Genomic DNA, 21,558 nt, shown 5'->3' with positions numbered 1-21,558 from the left:
CTCCCATGTCATTCATCCCATCAGTTATGATCTGCCTCAGAGGTGAAGTGGGTGGCAACCAGAGACAGGGCTTTTTCAGTGGTGGTATCTCACTTGCAGAATGCCCTTCCCTTTGAGGCTTGCTTGGCATCTGTGATGTTTTCATTTAGGACAAAACATTTCTGTTCACCCAGTCTTTTAATTAAGGGATTGATCTTTTAACAGCATTTTATAGAGTTTTTAGTCCGAAAACTGTTATTTTATGCTGCTCAGTTATCTGTTCTTATGCTTTTGGTTCATTTTTATTTTGAGTTCTGTATTTTAATTAATAACATTAAACATTTCACATTTGTAGTATGTTTTATTATGTAAGTGACCTCTGACAGGTTTCCTGGAGAAGCAGCTATAATGACTCCCTATTTCCTTTAGCTGGGCAGTCCTTTTTCTTCTTCTTTGTTTCATTGTCTGTCCCACCCAGTTGTTAAAATAGATATATGCTGCCCCAGCCTAGGGAATTGAGGAACCAACATGTCAGATTATGTCTGTGAGATTATGTTTATGTTTGTCAAATCATGGCATAATAAAGGCTGATAGTCATTCAAAACAAACAATTTTATTTCACTTCTATGGGGAAACGGTCAGGTAGATATCAGGTTTAAACTTGCAGGTAAACTGGCAAATGGAATGAGGTAACTTTGTATAAATATATATAACAAATAGTTCATCACAATGAAGTTGCTGTTTTGTTATACAGACAGGTCTTTAAGAATGTGGAGAATGTTATCTTGGTAATCATTGCTTAAATCCAAATCATGCACATTGCCAAGCTGGCCTTTCTCCACCTTTACCAGACTTGGCAACTGGCTCCTTTCCTGTTGCCCCCTGACCTAGCCATGGTAATCCATGTAGTGGTCATCTCCTGACTAGACTATTATAACTTGCTGTATGCTGGCCTACTCTTGAGGCTGACCCAGAAACTTCATCTGATCCAGAAGGTGGCAGCATGAATCCTGATGGGAATGCCACAGACAGCACATATACAGCATGTGCTGTGCCAGCTGCACTGGTTCCCAGAGGAGTATTGAGTCAGGTTCAAGGTCTTGGTACTGACTTTTAAGGCCTTAAGTGGCATGGGACAAATGGGACCATCTCCTCTGGTATGTCCCCAGGAAAGTGTTATGCTCTGCAGGCAACAGCTTACTGGTGATCCTTAGCCTCAGAGAGTTCCAGCTGTCCTTGACAAGGGTGAAGGCCTTCTCGGTTCTGGTTCCAACCTGGTGGAACTCTCTGTCTAATACTGTTAGACCCCTTCTGCAGGGCCTGTAAGGCAGAGGTGTTTCACCAGGCTTTTGGTTATGGACAACAATGGTTTTCCAACATGGCTGGCACCCATTTCATCTCTCCACCCCTGAAAGTATCCAAGTGGTCCAGAATTCCCAACTCTGTAACTCTGTAAAGATAGGGGTGCTATCCTTAATCTATTGATTTTTTAAATTGTAATTTGCTTTTAAACTTTATTATATTTTAATGTTTTCGTGCATCTGTCATTATGGCCTATGCCACATTGTACATTGTGGCACTGAGGGCCAGTTTGGTGTAGTGGTTAAGTGTGTGAGCTCTTATCTGGGAGAACTGGGTTTGATTCCTTACTCCTCCATATGCAACTGCTAGAATGACCTTGGGTCAGTCATAACTCTCTCAGAGCTGTTCTGCTCAAGAGCAGTTCTTGGAGAGTTCTCTCAGCTCCACCTACCTCATGGGGTGTCTGTTGTGGGGAGGGGAAGGGAAAGGAGATTGTAAACCACTTTGAGGCTCCTTTAGGTAATGAAGGGTGGGGTATAAATCCAATCTGTTTTCTTCTTCTACATCATCCAGAGCCTGGCACAAGTTGAAATGGGGCAGTTGATAAATATAATAAATAATAATACTAAAAATAAGCAGGCATTCACTTCTTTATCATATAATTGCTAAAGTTTGTGAATGCAAGAACATACACACAAGTTCCAGTTTTTCTTCATAAACATTTTTTAGGGAACACCTCCTTTTACTAGGAGTTGTTTCCTTCAGGGAATGACTCTACTTCCCCAATTCAGGATCCTCCCCAATCCTTTCACTTTCCTTAATCACACACCAACTGAACTAACTGCCACTCTGAACTGCCACACTTCAATGTCACTCTCAATAGTACAATTCCATTCGAACCCCCCTGTCAGTCATAGGTCTCAGACCAGGTTAATGCATTAACCATTTCCTGTTCATTAGAACAACATAATTTTTTCTACACAATAAATAAATAAATATGCAAATAAAGTAGTACCTTTATATTGCTTTTATTGTAATAGGCTACATCAATAATTATAAGAGCAATTCTTTCAGGGAGGTAACTTTCAGAATGTGACCAAAACTTTAGAGGAACTTCAGACCTTTTGCTCTTGACTTCATTTTTTAGCCACCAAGGTTGCAGTCTATAACCATGTCTAGTATGACATGCCCTGTGGCACAGAGTGGTAATCTGCAGTACTGCTGTCCAAGCTCTTCTCACGACCTGACTTCGATCCTAATGGAAGCTGGGTTCAGGTAGCCAGCTCAAGGTTGACTCAGCCTTCCATCCTTCCAAGGTCAGTAAAATGAATACCCAGCTTGCTGGGGGGAAATTGTAAATGACCGGGGAAGGCAATGGCAAACCAGCCCATAAAAAGTCTGCCATGAAAACTTCGTGAAAGCGATGTCACCGCAGAGTCGGAAATGACTGGTACTTGCACAGGGGGACTACCTTTACCTTTTAGTATGACTAGGGTCAGAAGCAGTTTTGACTTATGTGGGTATACTTTTGAGTATGGTGGTGGGTGAGGGGTCTAAGCTGAGGGCTGTGTTGCTGACCACAACTTCAGGTTTTTAGAAGGGCATTACTAGCTGATATTACTTATTTTTCAGAGGTGCTTTTGTTCCTGTGCTCTAAGGTTCAAATCATTCATAACTCTATGGGATCTATGATCTTAGCACATGTAGCCTGGCCCTTGATGCTGCTCCTACAGTATGGAGTTTACTTGTGAGAGAATGGATCCCAGGAGAATGTGAGACTCATGCTACAACTGACCTAAAACATATATAGACACACTGTGTATTTAACGTTGTATCACAGATTGTTGTGGGACTCCAGTTTGGATTTGTGACATTAGTAGGATTTGCCTCTGTGTAATTATTACAATCTTATCCTTACATGCCTACATGCATTGCTGGAGGTACATATAATGTGTTGTACTTCCGGTTTCCATATCAAGCTGTCTAATATTTCTAAATGGGAAAGCTCTCACATGCGTGGAGTTTTGTGTTCGCTTTGGTAGTCCAGTATATGCAAGGGGTGAGAGGTTACTACTGAAAGCCTAAAAGCTCACTTGCTTAGTTCCCAGATTTAGAGTGGTATGAAGGAGAGATTAGCAGCCTTGATACCCACCCACAGGGCTCCTGACTTCATGCTCCATTTGAGGTTCCTTGTGCTGACATTGATTAATCAGACACCTGGAAACAGACAAGCGCTGCTGTAAGTAAACATCTAATGAGATTCTGTGCTTTGAGAAAGGTAAACACTTTTGCATACTATAATTCTACATGGAGGAAGTTTGTGCATATAGGGTAGCAACAGTTACAGTGCAGATCTACCAGTTACCACTGAGGTAGAAACACCTGACTTAAAATACTACAGTGAAATAGACTATATCCTTCCCACTGATTTTGAGTGAGGGTTCCATCCAGTCCTCTCCAAAATATGTCCATTGTGTCAAGGATAAGATTGAGCAGGCAGGTATTGGGCCAAGGAGGTTGACTGGCTAAGCAAATGTAGATTGTTGCTGTTCATGAAGTGATGACTGTCCTGCAGTTACTAGGTCCCCTGTCTTAGGGATCCATTGGGGGCAGGGGGAACCAAAAAGCAGCATCTGTTTTAATCCCCTGAAGCTTTGTGGCATGTTTGTATCAAGATACGTGTGTGTTTGTGTGTATTTGTAGGTGATACACACCTTGTCTAAGTTAAGTACTAAGATGTAGTATGATATCCTGTCAATTAAGAACAGTTTGACTATTAAAGAGGAACAAAAGTGTTCCTTTTGAGTGCAGTAAGTGATCTTATTCCTGACTCCTTCTATGAAAATATAATAGGGAAACATATTTTAAAATAACCTTGTACAGTATTTCATTATAATTGTACTTCATTTTAAAATATAAAGTGCCCTGAATCTACTTGTATGTGTGTGTACTGAAAACAAAATGACCCAATCTAAACAAGTTACTTGTACATAATGCATTCATCTAAACTATGCATTGGTAAAACTGTATTTGGACCACCATCCAAAATTTGCATCGCTCCTGGAAAAATATAATTAACAGGCTGTTACATAGCTATATAACCTTTAAAAAGTGAGGCAGTCTGGAGCCATCTGGAGTTAAGTTGATGCATTCCAAAGGCCTCTATCTTCATGATCTTCCCATTCTCATCTTCCCTAATTGGCTGAGTGAGTTGGAGTTGGCCAACTGTTCAGCAGTGTGTCATGAAGTAAAAGACCTGCTAAGTTCTTTATCTGCCAGAACATCTGGAAGCCGCTTACTACTTTGGGGTGGGATCCTGGAGCAGCTTTTCAGCAGCTGGACATATGATTTCCTTGCCTAAAAACCTTGTTTATTCAGAGTTGTTAGATATCTCTACCAAGAGCCTTTGATATTGCTGAAAATTGAGTACAGCAGACCTGATTTTAGAACATTTTATTTGTCATAATTACTGCTCCAAACAAATGACTAGAGCACTGAATTTTTCTGCTAAAAATATTGCCAATTCCATCACCAGAAAATCGTCCTTTCTTGAACTAATTTCTGTCATGTGTCTAGGTGTCTCTTGGATATCTATATATCTAATTGCCACCATGGCCCCTCTGTGCAGATACTTATCCTCACACATTAGGGCTAACAGATTTTCCTGCACATTGGGGCACCCCCCAGGTATACAGAAAAATCTGACAAGTTTAAAAAAAAACTATATGGGAGATGTTTAAATCTCCCCAAAGTAAAATAGTGTTCCCTGAGTATGCATAGAGAACACACTTACCACTGGGAACTGGTGGGGAACTGCAGCTGTGAGGGAGACTGGAGGCTGGGAGTCACCATCAACCATCATAGCTGCCATTGGAAGGGGAAGTTTTGGCATGCTGAGCGGGTGGGAGCTGCACAAGGCTCAGCATCATTGCTGCTGCTGAGGGGAAGAGACTAGACCCACCCCCAAACCTCCTTTCCCTCTGCTTACCTACTGGCACTGGAGGCGAAGAGGTGTCCAGCTGTGGTGAGCAGCAGGGTGTCCTTGTGGCACAAGGCCAGCTGGTGTGCATTCAGGGCTGGCTACAAGTGCTAGAAGAAATCCAGCTACAACACCACGTACCCACTAGGCACCAGTGGAAACTCTATGGAGCTGGAGAAAAGGAAAGATTGAACAAAAGAGAGAGCAGGCAGGAGCAGAGACTGGGAGGGAGGGGCTGGGGAAGGGGTGCCTGCCTGCCTACCTGCTGGCCTCAATTGCAGATGCCTCCTCCTCCATGCAGAACTCCTGCAGCTTCAGTGGCTCAGGCAGCTGGGAGCAATGCAGGGATTTCCCCCCCTGCACCCCAGAAGAGAATGAAATGAAGATTTACTGGAGGGAGAAAAAGAAAGGAGATGGGCTTGGTGGGGAGAGGGAAAGAAAAATAAGGGGATAATTGGGGAGAGAAAGAAAGGGGAAGATGGGGAGGGGAAAAGAAGGAAAAACTGGGAAAAATAAGGGGATAATTGGGGAGAGAAAGAAAGGGGAAGATGGGGAGGGGAAAAGAAGGAAAGACTGGGAGGAAGAAGCTGCCAGTTCAAAGGTAGGGGAAAAAAGAGAGAAAGGGAAAGATCAGAACATTGGCATAGGGGGAAAGAAGGGGGGTTGCTTGGGGAGAACAGAGAAGGGGAAAGATGAAGGGGTACTGGAGTCCCAAGATTTGGGGGTGGGGTAGAGCAAGGGTGGGGGAAATTATCAGAGAAAGGGGTAGAGTGACAGAAGGAAGGGCAAAAGAGATGGGGGTAGAAGGCAGATTGATAGAGAAACAGGAAGAAATAAGGAAGCAAAGAGGGGGAATGGATTTGCCCCCTCCACAAGTGTCTTACGGGTCAGCACTTGTAACTTATTTAATCATGATATTTTATTTCACTTTTAGAAATCTTGCTTTGGCTGATTTTATTTTAAAGCAGTTGTATGGAATTAAATATGTTATTCTCTCAAATCTAGTTATATGATTTGTTTGCAGAACCTTAAATTGTTTTTTCCGTTCAAGGAATTATGGGAAGAAAAATTGAATGTACTGCACAATGCAAAGCATAACATCAATCCAACTGTATCAGACAAAGATCACATCTAGTCCAACATCCTGGTTTTGAAAGTGGCCAGTTAGATGCTCCTGGAAAGCACACAAGCAAACATGAACACCCCACACATGCACACACATTTTCTCTCCCGCAGCACATGTTATTGAGGGTTATATTGCCTTCTAATATGGAGATCCTAGAGCCAAGTCTGGAGAAAGCAGGGTCTTACTAGGAAGTCTTTGATGAGTGGAAGTCTCAAACCAGTTTGTACACCATTGGCCACAGTCGACCTATCAGGGGATATCCCACAATACAAGAACCAGAAATTGTTCATAGTCTGAATAGGCATGGACACAGAATGCAAAAATGGTGGTTCATGTTGGTTCATGGTTTGTGTTATCATCCAAACTGGAGGTTCATTTTGTTTCATGCTCCCAGAGCTGCCAATCAAGCTATGGACAACTGCTATTACTATTTTTAGGGCTCCCTGCAAGTCTTTATAGAGTAACAGTGGTATTCATTGCAATGACCATTGTGGTAGAAGTTTGCTTTTAAAGGAGATGAGAATTGCACCCCATTTTGTAACCTTGCTCTTTGTAATATTACCTTAATATTACCCATTTTGTAACCTTGCTCTTTGTAATATTACCTAGCAATAATGGGACAAATTTTTACATCTTGATTCCCCCCCCCCCCCCTATTCTTGGGCCTCTAGAACATACAAAGGGCTACAAAACAGAGGACAGGAGAATGCTCTAAACTGCTTTTGTTCCCCATTTGGGAGAAGGGTGGGGAATAAATGAAGGGAAGTTTTGTATCAAACCTGACTCATCATTGAAACCGCATGCTTGACATTTTGAGAGTGATCCTATCAGAAGTTTAACAGCCCTGGCAACTTTGTAACCGGATGGCTGAAAAGATTCCAGTGAGCAGTGAACTTCCAGAACCTGAAGAAGGGGCGAGAGCACCAACACCACCATGGCATGTGCTGGACGCCCGGAGAGTCGCTGGGAAGGGCTCCCCTCTCCATATTCAACAACTCTCGGTCACCCCATGCCAGTGGCAACCGTGCACCTCTACCACCATGATGGACGAGGCCACAGCGCGCAGAGATGCCATTCTAACCAGGCACTTGCGCCAGGTGAAGATGGCCACAGGAGCAGGCGAGGCGGCCGAGCCTGGAGAGGAAGGGAGCACAGCAGCGACCTGCACGGAAATCGATCCACCTTTAGTAGAGGTGGAAGCGGTTGGGACCCCTGAAATAACGGGCCTGAGGGATGAGGAAGGTGAGATTGCTTGAGAATTCCATTCGATGGTAAGAAAGGAAGTCGAAGAGGTCGCCAAGGGGTTGCGGGATGAGATGCAAGCGATGACCACCATGATGGCTGGAGAATTCAACAGGCAAGTTGACCGCATTCTGAGGATGACTGACCCGAGAAGAGCCTCGCAACCCCTCGGCAATACCGCCCCGGGCGCAACCGGTGACGCCCCCGGCTCCTCAAGCAGAGCGGCAAGACGGGCCGTGACCAGAAACCAGGGGTGAAGATGGGGGCAAAGAAGACCCAGGTGGGGGGAGGAGCAGGGAAGTCTGCAGTGATTCGCAAATGCTTCCGTTGCAGGGACCTGAACCACCTGGCCAGCAGCTGCCCTAACCCCCCTAGGCCAGTGTCAACCACCACCAAGACAAGCACTGCAACTCCAAGAAAGCAGACCAGCCGCCTGAGGGATGCGGCAAAGAGCAGCGCAGCCGCGAGCTCAGTGCTGGATGAGACCGTTATCGATGAGCTGAGTGAGATGTCTTGGGAGGACAAGCCAGCGGGAAACGAGGATGACCTGCTCTAAATGGTGCCAATCAGCAGGTCGCCGATGAACCGGCACTACTCAGGGTGAGAGTAACAGGGTCGCTATATTTTGTACCAGTGATTTTGTTAAACAGACTCAGGAGGTTCATACAGGTGAAAGCCTTGATTGACTCGGGGTGCACAAGGGACATAATCACCCCTAAACTGGTGGACGCGTTGGGGCTTCCCATGGCAGCTTTGCCGCATGCCATCCAATTCGAGCAAATGGATAGGTCAGTGATGAGGGGAGAGCCATGCATATTAGAGACTCAATTGGTGCCGGTGGGCATTAAAGACCACTCGGACCAGGAGGCTTTTGTAATAGCCCTGCCCTCCTCTTACGATGTAGTTTTAGGAGTGGGGTGGCTGGCAAAGCACGAGCCAGACACCCGCTGGGGGGACCAGACAATACGAGGTGCTGAGCCCATCATTGGAATAAGGAGTGGGGCCCCAGTCCGCCGTCCCGAAATGAGAAGGTTTGCCTGACAATGGAGGAAGTCCAGACGATCCCTAAGGCATATCGAGACTTAAGGGGGGTATTCAGTTAACAGGGAGCCGATGAACTCCCGCCCCATAGGGACATGGACTGTGCCATTGAACTGATCCCGGAGCAAACCCTGCCCAAGGCAAAGCTGTACTCAATGGGGTGGGCTGAAAAGGTGGAACTGAGGAAGTTCCTAGAGAAGAACCTGAAGAGAGGCTTCATACGACTTGCCACGGCCCCCCACGCAGCCCCTGTCCTCTTTAGGAAAAAGAAGGATGGCTCGCTTAGACTTTGTACTGATTTTTGCGGGAGCAATGGGATTTCCACTTCTAATGCATATCCAATACCCCTCATCAAGGACTTACTCAGTACAGTGTCGGAGGGGAAGATCTTTACTAAATTGGACTTGAGAGATGTGTACTTCAGGGTGTGCATCAAAGAGGGGGACGACTGGAAAACAGTGTTCAATACACCAATGGGACAATTTGAGTACCTAGTGATGTCATTTGGGTTGCAAGGAGTGCCGGGAGTGTTTATGAACTTTATCAATGAAGTGCTGACAGAATATTTGTTTAAGGGGGTGGTGGTGTATATGGATGACATAATGATCTATTCTCAAGATCTCCAATCACATGTGAAGCTAATGAGGGAAGTTCTCAGCACTCTGCTAAAGCACAAATTGTATACTAAGTTGTCCAAATGCAAGTTCCATAAAACCGAACTCGATTACTTGGGTTTCAGGGTGTCTGGGCAGGGACTGGCCATGGACCCAAGTAAGGTTCAGGCAGTACTAGATTGGACTCCCCCGAGGACACATAGACAGCTCCAATCGTTCCTTGGCTTCGCCAATTTCTACCGCACTTTCATACCAGGGTTTGCCCAAATAATGTTGCCCCTCACTGAATTATTGAAGACAAAGGGGAAGGGTCCAGACTCCAAAAAATCGGGAGCAATACTAAATTGGATGCCTAAATGTCAGGAAGTGTTCAATAAGCTTAAAAGACTGCTTACCAGTGAGCCAGTCTTGAGTCACCCCAATAAATTAAGGCCTTTCATTGTGCAATGTGATGCTTCCGACATCACTGTCGGAGCCATCCTCATGCAAAGGGATGAGGAGGGGACGCTGAAACCCTGTGCCTATATCTCTAAGAAATTTTCTCAGGAACAGAGAAATTGGTCAGTGTAGGACAAAGAGGCTTTTGCGGTGACCTATGCTTTAAAAACCTGGAGGTCCTGGCTAGAAGGCGCCAAGCTGCCATTTGAAATTTGGACCGACCACAAAAATTTGGAGGTGCTCACCAGCCATCATAAACTCACTGAGAAGCAAATTAGGTGGGCAGGATTTTTCTCCAAATTCGATTTTGTACTGAAGCACATCCTGGGATCAAAATTTTTTTTGTCAGACACCCTCTCGTGCCTCCCTCAGCACAATAGCCAGAAAGAGGAGGTAGTGGACTCCCTGATCTCCCCCTCCCAAGTAGCTGCCATGGTAACTACACAGTCCAAATCAAGGCAGAATCTGCAGACAGAGAAGTATGTGGGGGGAAACGGCTGGCCACCGAGACTGAAAATGAAGGGGAATACCGGCCGGGTGAAGTGCAAAAGGGAGAGGATGTATTTCGGTATAAAGATGGCAAACTCTATGTCTCTAAGAGCCTCCGCTCAGAGGTCTTGCAATTTTGCCATTCCAACAAGTTGGCCGGGCACTTTGGGTATGGAAGACACTGCACCTAATTAACAGGCAATTCTGGTGGCCCTCTATGAAAAAGGACGTTTCTGAGTTTGTGGCTTCTTGCCCTATTTGCTTAATGGCTAAGAGAAGAGGGGGAAAGCCCCCTGGATTATTGAAGCCTCTAGAAACAGCTACACGTCCTTGGTCTGTAGTATCAATGGATTTTATAGTCGAACTACCAGTCTCGCAGGGGAAGACCGTAATTCTGGTAGTAGTAGACACCTTTTCCAAACAGGCACACTTCATTCCTTGTGCACAATTGCCAATAGCTAAGAGGCTAGCTTATTTGTTCTTCCACCATATTGTGAAACTCCACTCATTCCCCAATAAGATCATTAGTGATGGAGGCCCACAGTTCGTTGCAAACTTCTGGCGGGAGTTTTGCAAACTGATGGGTATAGAACAGGGGTTGAGCTCAGCGTACCATCCCCAGACAGACAGACAAACGGAACGGATGAATGTGCTTTTAGAACAGTATTTACGGTGTTATGTGAACCACCAACCATCTAATTGGGTGGACCTCTTGCCGTTTGCCGAATATGGTTACAGCAACAGTGTGCATAGCTCAACCAAAGCTTCCCCGTTTCAGATTGTGAATGGATACGAGGGCAAGCCTGTCCCATCGTTGCCGGGGGGAGAGCGGGCCCGAGACCCCACCTCTTTCGAACAATGGTGGGGCAAATTGGAGGGAAGCTAGAAGGGAATCCAAGAGAATCTAGAACTGGCCAAGGAAGCTTATAAAAAACAATATGATAAATCCCATGTGCCCGTGTGGGATTTCAAAGTGGGTGATTCTGTGTTCGTGTCAACAAAAAACTTGCCACTGAATCAGCCTTCAAAGAAGTTGGCTTATAGGTTTCTGGGTCCATTCAAAATACAAAGGGTGATCAATAAAGTGACAGTAGAACCGGAGTTACCCAAGATGTTTACTAAAATGCACCCTGTCTTTCATTGCAGTCTTTTGTGAAGAGACCTGGGTGGTACTCCTTGGCACCCTTGACCACCAGCTCCACTACCTATCCAGATTGGGAATCAGAGTCATCATGAAGTAGAAGAAATTTTAGATGCTAAAGTGAAACATGGAGTGTTGTACTATCTGATTAAGTGGGAACATTTCCCTGCCAGCCAGAATGAATGGGTGGCAGAACAAAATGTCTTAGCCCCTGATTTAGTAAACAAGTTTTAGAAAGCATTCCCTCAAAAACCCCGATGCTGATGTTAAGGGGGGCAGTATGTCAAGCATGGTAGAATTCCACTGGTAATTAATTGTTTTAGGGTCCTCCATAAAGCTGGCCTGTGAAATATCATGGAGGACCAAGGTCTATTAACTCTGTTCTTTCCCCCTCCCCCTTCTTGCTTTATTGCTTGCAAAGTAGAAGTAGAGAGAAACGAAACTAACTTGAGAAAGAGTAATCAGCACCTTTCCATACATTCCTGTTAGGGAGTGTGGCACATCTGGGGGAAGCAAGGACGGAGTCCTGATAACGCTATGAGAATGTAGACATTTATGATAGTTATATGTGAGAGAGCATCCCTTGCCCCCACCTTTTGGAATCCTTTTGAAGTATGCCTTAAAAGTATTGTATCAATGTATCTTTAGCATCACTCTCAAGAATCTGTTACACAGAAAGTATCGGTCTATCAATAAACGTAGTTTTGTATCAAACCTGACTTGTCATTGAAACCGCATGCTTGACAGAGATATTTCCCTGTAATAACTGGAGCAGCATGGAGACAAACTGAAAATACATTTGGTCCCCATAGTTAATTTCCATCTGCACTCTCTGTCACTGTTTCCTGGTAGGCATTTTTGCAATGCACAGATCCACTTTACAGAAATAACTATGTTCCTCTTCCTCTCCCTCATGTCTGGTCCTAAAACACAAACAAAAGACACAGTCCAACAGGAATTTCTTTTTGTGCAAACCATTTTGAAATGAATATGAGCTGTGTCACAGAGTACAGTTGTACTCCTTTGTGCCTTTCATTCCTTATTTTGGCATTTGTGCAGAAGAGGATCCTAATGGATGTGACTTTATAGAAATTCTCTGTGCCTAATTTAGTCGCATCATAGCGTTTTAGTGGTCTGGTGGTTTTTTAGTGTTTTTTTTAAAAGCCTCCTGACAATGACATTTTAGTGCAGCACACTAAATAAAAAAGTGGTTTCTTCCTGATCACAAGTCATATCTTTGGGGTTTGGCTCTGCAAGCACGTATCTTGCATTCCAAAACTGGCACTGGCTGTTTGGGGCACCCTCTGTCTGTGTCTGCCACATGTAAGCAGGCAGGTTGCTGGATACAAGGGTTTCTTTCTAAAACTTAGCAGTTTGCTGTGCCCTATTATAGCTACGAATGCTGGGTATCCCTGACCACTGGTGGGAGACAGGGGGGTAGGGTTGACCCAGGTTGAGAAACTCCTGAATATTTGGGGATGGAGTGTGGGGTACAGTGCCATTGAGTCCACCCTCCAAAGGGTCCATTTTCTCCACAGGAATTGATATTTGTAGTCTGGAGATGAGCTGTAATTCTGGGGGATCCCCAGCTCCCACCCAGAGGCTATCATCCCCTATGTATAGCAGAGCCATGTATAGATCCTTGTTCCCATGCACAGTTTACTGTGTCTGTTAATTCCACTCATGGATCCCTGCAGAATCAACATTTCATTTTAATAACACAACACCTATTTCAGAAAGAAACCAGATTTATTTGATGAATACAAACAAGCTGATCAACACCAAGCACTTCTCATACAGTGATAACAATGTTATGAATTCTAAATACCTCGATACGTTACACTTCTACGAGACATTAAAAATTACAATGACTGTTCTAAAACATGCCCACTGGGAATTTCTAAGGATTCCTTAGTTTCATATCAATGTCCTTAATCACGTGTCAAGATCACAATCCAGAACATGCCACTCACTTGAAGAAAATTATTACAAGAAGCACTATCAAATGAGGGTCAAAGATAAATAGGGAATACTGACCCATTGTTGCAGAACATCACATTCAAACAATCACTCTACAACAAAGGAAAATGCAAGTCTAGTTTGTGACACATCTGAAGTCTTCTCATAAACGCAGTTTAAAAAGGAAATCAAAACCCACTTTCAAATGAAAGTCAATGTGCAATTACGTGCATACTGGATACACAAAATTCATTTAAATACAAAATTCATTCTGTACATTTAAATGAAAGAATGCGCAGTACAAGTTTGATTCCACGGTAAAATAATATTCATCTTAAATGTTAACCAAAGGGTTGTCTGATTTTTTTAAAACATTGTGAATGGGGAAGAAAACTACCAAACATTACTTGAATAAAATGTTTTTTTTCCGACATCACAGTGTTTATTGTAAACCCAGAGATTCTATTTTACTGTATGAAAAGATTTTTTTTCCCCAAGCATCATAGAATACCATGTGAAATGAAAAAGAAAGAAAAGCAAAAGCTATGTTAGACAAAATTTTCTTCTATAGAGGCTAAGTCTTTAGCCTTCATAAAAGTTAGGATCAATACTCTTACCAACATGAGTGGAGCAAAAAAAAATGCTCCCCAAATAATATCTGTGACAAAATTGGCACATATATCTATCTATCTATATAAATATCTAGCTATACAGTTTTGCTTGTAAGGACCCTATGTTTTCCTAGTTTATTTCCTACTTCAAGTATTCAGTTGCAGAATTAAGGTAAAGACCTGACTGTAAGAGACACAGAGGGCACAACCCACCAGGAAATTCTCCTGTGCAAAGCCCTGTAAGGTGAATGAGAGCTGCAGAAGAGCTCTTGCTGTGTCCTGGCACCCTTCCCATTCATTTGAATGGTGCTTGTGGAGGAGAACATCCTGGCTGATTGTGTCCAGTCATTTGCCCCTTACTAGGACAACAAATTTGTCACAAGAAACAAGAGTTTATTGTCCAAGTTCACAAGTGCAACATTTGTCATATGTGCTAAAGAAACTCCCAGGAGCTTGCTTTTATTTTTTTTTAAGGAAAAACAAATTTAAAAAAAAATCCAAAAGGTTTAAAATTCCATCGATAGCTAAAAGACAAACTTTGGAAACATGTATGAATATGGATTATATATGCTATACAGATTTTATACAGATTTATTCTATTTACTGAATCTAATTAGCATCCAGCAGACATTCTGCTTGCATTAAGTGGCTCTTTAATTTAATGAAGAATGATGGTGCAGCTAACTAAATAACTTGCGTCCTAGACAAATAATAATTTTCAGGGGTTAATATGTATGGCTCATAAAGATGGTCAGGGTTAATTGCACCAAATACTCAAAAATAATGACAAAATTGTTCTAAATTCAGTGCAAGATTTTAGGAACATCCTGTTTAGAATCTTTTTTCCTACAGCAGCGAAGAAACAAAACATTACTAAGAATTAAGGCCACACATGTTTAATTTTGCAGGGAAGTCAATCCACCAACAACAATTGCAATGAAACTTCCATGCATTTTAACAAATCTCTGCACACATCTTTCTCAAATGAAAGGAAGTTTCACAACAGCAGTACTTGGTGTGGCACACATATCATTTGTCTTGTAGAACTGCAGGTAGTCAATAACCATTTTTATTAGTCTAGAAGTGCTTTTCCTATTGACAAAGACATGTGCTGGTAAAAGAACAAAAATCTTATATGCACATGTATGCCAGATCTAATGGAAATGCTCACTAAGGAGTAAAGACCTTTACTTTGGGGAAGTAGCAGAAGCTTCATTATCAATAATATTCTGTCACTACAAATAACATCTGCAGTTATTTTTCTGACATTTCACCCTGGCATGTGCTTTAACAAGTTTATATTTTTCAGAATTTCATGTTGATATAGATAATTAAAAATTATCTTGTCAGTCACTGATTTTTATTTTTGTTTAACATCTAAAATACATTATAAACCATGGTAGGTATTGTTTCCCTATTCAGAAAACAATGATGAGTGGTTCCTTCTATTAAAGGAGACCCAATGCATATATTGAAAGATCACAACATTCTTATTTTAATAAAAAAGTAAGAGTCCCAGCTTTTATATTAAATACCAGTGTGCATTTAGATGATAAAAGTTTGACACATCCTTACAGATGCTTAGGTATATGTATATGAACACATGTACACATGCTTTTTCAAGCTTTTATCATCCAGGCATACATCGACCACTGCATATAAATAATTTCTAATCAATTTAGATGCCCCATGCATTGTCAGAGACACACACCATATTTTCATATGCCAACAACTATTAATACCAAAAATTGATTTCATTTCCAACCTGGCCCAGAGCTTAATATTGGTTATACTATCAAAATGTGATTGGTTTGATTAACAGTAAAGATAAGAAACAGAGGAGGGCAAAGGCTACATTTTTATTACCCTGATTGCCCACATTACTGGGGGTACAATTAATGCTGACACCATTATGTAACAGCTTGCTTGTACCTGTAATAATCTACTGCTTGAAGAATTGATACCTCAGAAGTAACTAGCCAGAATCAGCAGATGATGATATTGCAGCAAATGGAACCTGAATTACATATTAAAATTATTACAAATCTATCAAATTAAAGGTCCTAATTCAATGAACTTCATTAAGAATGTTAAGAACAGATTGTAATTGTTAAAATAAAAGGAACAATTAATATGACCCATTAAAGGAAATGAAGTTCTTGTAATTTCCAACTGAGTCCCCATCATTATTTTCCAAAGTATCTGACTTTGTAATAGATTACAAGAAATAATGGAGAAGACATCCATTTATGCAGCATAACGTTTGATGGCAATATTCACACACCCCACCGTTTCTGTGAACTTTCTGGGGCTGTGGTCCAAGTGTGGTGACTGCAATCAGAGTTCCACTGCAGTGAATATCCTCATCTTCCTCTTTTCCATCATCCTGCAGTGCTTCATTTTTCCCCTGCTTCTTTCGCCAGCTCCTCTGATAACTACAAGAAGTTTTTAAAAAATCAGACTGTTAGATGAGGAGAACTCTCATATATATTTAAGAAACTAAAGACACATCAGACCTCATACATTCCTTTCTGAGCTCTCAGAACCAAATTCAATACATGCTCTGTCTTGTGTGTGCCATCAAGTAGTATTGTCCAAGGCAGGACATTGTTTGTGGTGGCATCTACAGTCTAGAACTGACTTTTAAGGGAGGCCTACCAAGGTGGCTAGTTTCCAGAATTTTCAGTGTTATTTGACTGTTGCCTCCTAGTCTGCGCTGGGTTTTCATAATACCAAAGTTTATGTGGCTTACTGGCACTATTTTTTATTTTAAATTTTATTTTATAACAGACCATATTGTTTTGCTGTTTTCTGCTTCCCTGAGCATTCTTCTATAAAGGCAATGGATAATTACTGTGAATAAATATAAGCATTTTACAATGTTGGTTTCTGTGGCATTGTAGTGAAATTTAACATAAATCATGTAATACTACATGGTTCATATATAATTCATAATTTCTCTAGGTCTTGCACCATTTGATTAATACTACTAAGCCTGAATTTTCTTTGGTTTTTAGTATTCCTTATGAGACTTGCTGCAAAAATTACAAGCAGGTTTTTTTTTCTTGCTGTTTTAACTCTGAATAAGTTAACCAAAGTGGCTGGAGTGAATTAGACATATTATTCACTAGGGATGAGCACAGACCAAATTACAAACCGGGTTTCATCATGAACCAGGCCAGTTTGGAGTTCAGGAACCAACTTGCATGGTTTGTGATCCATTGACAAACTGCCATGTTTTTTGTGGTGGTTCATTTGGTTTGTGGCCATCTCTCAAGACACACCACCTCCCCTTCCCTCCTCTAGTTGCACCACAGCAGCAGCATACTTCCAGGAGTGGAAAGAAGGAAATTTGCCTTCCCTTCACTACTGGAAGCATGCTGCTGCTGGGGTGTGACTCAGAGAGGGAGGGGGAGGCACTTAAAAATCCCTCTCCTTCCCTCTCTGGAGTTGCACTACCTTAGCAGCATGCCTCCACAAGTGAAAGGAAGGCAAATTGCCTTTCCTTCACGCCCGAAAGTGTGCTGCTGAAGCACAACTAGGGGAGGGAAGGGGCAGCATTTAAAAAGCAGAACCAGTTCAGGAAATGTAAAAGTTCATGGAGGTTCATGAACCCCACAAACCATGAACTTACACGGATCTCCATTTTTTTGGTTCATGCCAATCCCTATTGTTGACTGTTCAAATGAGCTATAAATAGTTGGTTCTGCTATTCACTTATGCACACTCTTGCCTTGAAGAATCCCAGAAAATAAAAATAAAACTATAAACTTGGCTATGTGTATTGAGTTGGAAAGTACCACTGCATGCTCAGAGGAACATGTTTAAGTTGTAAAAAATCAGGCAATACTGTAGCATCATATGTTTGTCCATGAAAGCACATAATATATAAATGGCCAAAACTCTTGTGATGCATCTTTCAGATATGGAATTCAGTGAATCTGCAGCTTTCTTTCTTTTTTTAAATGTAAAAGCAATAGGTAATCTTTGACATTTCAGTTCATCAATTTAATTTAGGTAGAGTGGGAATGTCATGTAATTTGTCCCTAATTTCTTAGATTTATACTAGTGTAATCCAAATAATGAGACTGATTTTAAATAAAAGTTTTACCTAACCACTAAATGATTATTGGTTTTCGTTTGCAGCCCCAGTGTCTAATAGAGGGGAAAGGGCAATGAAGGAAAGGACTCCTTTACAATTACCTGCCAATAACACAACACACACAGCATTTTTGGAATAGAATGTGGAATAAATTGGAATAGAATGTGGAATAAATTGGCACAGCATGGGTTCACTGGATCCTGGCATCAACTGACCCACCTGCTGGTGTGGGGAGAACCATGGGATTCTGGATTATAATTTCTGGATTCCACAAGGACAGCCACCACTAAATGATCTTTCCACCACTTGGGCATGAGGGTAACCCATTGGCAGTCCAAGAGCTGGGCATGCACCTTGACAGCCCCCACCCGAGATTCCTTGAGGGGATCCCCATATGCCAAGAAAATGGCAGGCTGGCCAATTTTCCTAAAATGGATCCAGCCCCATACTGGTACCACCTTAAGTTGTAAAAAAGAATAAAGCAGGAATTACTTTGAACTAGAACATAAACTGTGCTTCTGAGAATGTAGCCCTCTCAGCAGGGCTACCCACAAACCCTAGAAACCCTATTCCCTTTAAGCACAAAACATAGAGAAGAATGGATTTGGCAAATGATCTCACATTGCCAGGTGAGCAGACTGGGTGGGGTGGCACACTTTATCCCCCCACAGTGGACCACCCCTTCCCCTCCCCCAGGCCCAGTTCAGGTCCCATCCTAGGCCCACCAGGGAAGGGGAAGGTCCAGTTTTCCCACCACGGCCTGGTCCCCAAGCTGCCTGCACAGCTTGCCCACCTTGAAGGACATGGCCAATATGGTCACTCATCGCCCTGCTGGCTCTCCCCACTGTGCTGGACTGCAAACGGGGTCTGTGGTGAGTCAAGGTCCACCCTTTAAAATTGGGGATAAGTTTTTAAAAATGTTTTGATTTTCCCTTAATATCAGGAGGCTGGATTCTACAAAAGTGAAAACTTCAGAGATTGTCACTTGCCACGAAGTGCTGTACTTTATGCCCTGCTGGACAATGTGTTGTTTTAATTCAGCCAGAGAGGTTTTAAACTCCATGTGGCTGTTTTAAGGGAATGCCTCATCATAGGCAGATCCAGTGACCATCTCAGCATGATCAGCAATTGTTGCACTAATTAGTAATGAAGCTCCACAGAAAGTAGCTCATTTCTGCAGAAAGTGCCAAAGTGCCTCACATGATACCTATTCCTAGTACAATTAGTAGGTTTGGATGTTGGCACAGAAGCCCTGGGAGGAAAGATTACTACTCCACTGTATGTTAAAACGAATCATTGAATTTTACTTGTCTTTCTTGGGATTCCAAATATTATTTATTTATTTATTCAGAAAATCTCCCACTGAGTTCAGTGGCCGTTCCTCTAAATTAAGGCATAAACAAAGTCTCCTGAGGAACAGAGGACTTTTGGGAACAGAAATGAATATGGTGTGAGGAAGATGAAGCTTGAGGGGTGATCTGCTATTCACTTACACACAAATTCACTTTTGCCTAAGCATCTGTGGAAAGGATCATGGAAGAAGGGAAGGGGTGATTTCTGCTATTTCCTTCAAACTACTTTCCCCATACATTTCATCTTATTCTGTTCCCAAGTGTCCCCCAGGAGCAGCTTTTGTGGGTGAGTCACAGAAACTTCAGGAAGAGAAGGAGAGATCTATTCCATTAACTTCTGTTCAGCATTTGAAGGCTCAAACTCATTCTGTGTTGATATTACATACTCATGGTTTGATAGTGTTTCAGATTAATTTGCAAGAAATTTGAGGGGGTTTTTAAAACAAGAAGATTAAAATATATATAATTATTATATAAGGCCTTGTGTTGTATGAGGAAACTATTTGTATCCTCCTAACTAGCTGTGCCAAAATCTAGAATCAAATTATAGCATTTTTCTTCATTGTATAAATAATGTGTATTTCTTCAGTACTATACTTGGGAATAATTTTATTTGGAATTCTTTTTACTTTATATCATATTGGAGGAAAATATAAAACAAATCCTTAGCAGTTTAAAGACACATTAAATTTGCTCAGTCTGTTGTTCAAACATTATACATGATACCTAATAGAATTCTCACACGGCTGGAGATGTATTTCCATCATGTCCATTAACAGGGCATTTGATTTATCAATGTGCTGAGTATGATTCTTTTGCATGAGTAAAGTCTTTTAGTAGTCTTTTATGGCTAAAAGAGACTTGGTTCAGGTGTGGTACCCAATCTTGGGTTGGTGTTATGCAGGACTCAGATTCAGTGGGAGCTCACAGGAGCACAGCTCCTGAACCTTTCTGAGAGTTCCTCCTCCTCCTTCTGAGAGTTCCACCTCCTTGTCCATTGAATAGTATGTGCAGCTGCATAACAATCCCTGGATGAGCTCCACTACCTATTTTTCTACAAAATGACCCTGGTGTTATGTGAAGAACATTGGAAAGAGTCTCAGGCTCACTCCTGCTATTCCTCCTCTGCCCTCCCTCCCTGTTTTCCTAATGTCCTACAAAAAATTAGTTACCTTGTCTTTCACAACAAGCCACTGTTTGTAGTTTGCTTGTTTGGGGATAATAGGCAAAACCCAGAACTGTTGTTAAGACAACTAATGAAGAAGAAGAAGATGATGATATTGGATTTACATGCCACCCTCCACTCTGAATCTCAGAGCGACTTAAAATCTCCTCTACCTTCCCCCTCCCACAACAGACACCCTGTGAGGTGGGTGGGGCTGAGAGAGCTTTCACTGTTGTTCATACAAAGTTCAAAAAACCAAAAAATGACTTGAGCTTGGTGACAATGTTCTTGAAGGACCTACTGATCCCACCTTATGTCATGAACCTTTATCTATTTGAAATGCTGTTGAGATCAGGTCCCACTGAGAAGCCAATATAATTTGGATACAGATCCAAACAAAATGCGATAAAATACTTGAAACAAGTCATCTTTTGACTTTTCATGAGCCAAAGCCCAGTCTCCTCCTTAAATAACATGTTTCCTTGTAAAGCAACAAGATATTAACAAATACAAGATATTAACTCTCCTCTTTGTACATCAGTGAACAAGCAGAAGTATGAGAAGCTGCCCAGAGAAAAAGAAGGAATAATGTTAGGATCATAGCCACAGTTGGGCCATAAACAGCCTCAGCTGAGGCACTGGTTTCCCACAGACAAGAATATATATCAGTTGTGACATGAAAGTTTCCATTAAAAATGAGAACTTGCTTTTACAATAGGAAAATATCTGATGAAATGAAAATCAGTGGCAGCTGATGCTTCTCAACAATGGGAATGCTCTAAAGTCCATACACATGATCCACCCCCATTTTGCCCACACAAGATTCCTATTGGCAGATTTTTCAAAGATTAAAATTGCTCTTGTGCTTAAGTGGATCTGACAGTCCCTCTTTAGCTACTGTGACTGTGAGCATGGCAGGGTGCTTAAAGGGGGTAAAAGGTAACATAAGGAAGTTATTATTTAAGAAAGGAATTTGTTATAAATGGGTACAAGCTTCCAAACTTAAAAGATAACTGTT

General features: G+C 42.1%; 1 protein-coding gene across 9 annotated transcripts in view; it reads right to left on the bottom strand.

Moving 5' to 3' along the window:
- Positions 1-13,081: 13,081 nt before the first annotated feature.
- ERC2 (ELKS/RAB6-interacting/CAST family member 2) overlaps positions 13,082-21,558 on the bottom strand; it is a 1,199,719-nt gene continuing 1,191,242 nt past the window's right edge. For all 9 annotated transcript variants that reach the window (XM_060239766.1, XM_060239767.1, XM_060239773.1 and 6 more), the window contains one exon: positions 13,082-16,356. The gene's annotated coding sequence lies outside the window, so the exon portion shown is untranslated. The remainder of the gene's footprint in view (positions 16,357-21,558) is intronic.

Source organism: Heteronotia binoei, chromosome 5 (genome assembly GCF_032191835.1).
Source record: "Heteronotia binoei isolate CCM8104 ecotype False Entrance Well chromosome 5, APGP_CSIRO_Hbin_v1, whole genome shotgun sequence".
Taxonomy (NCBI): Eukaryota; Metazoa; Chordata; class Lepidosauria; order Squamata; family Gekkonidae; genus Heteronotia; species Heteronotia binoei.
This window is presented reverse-complemented; position numbering and strand designations above follow the sequence as displayed.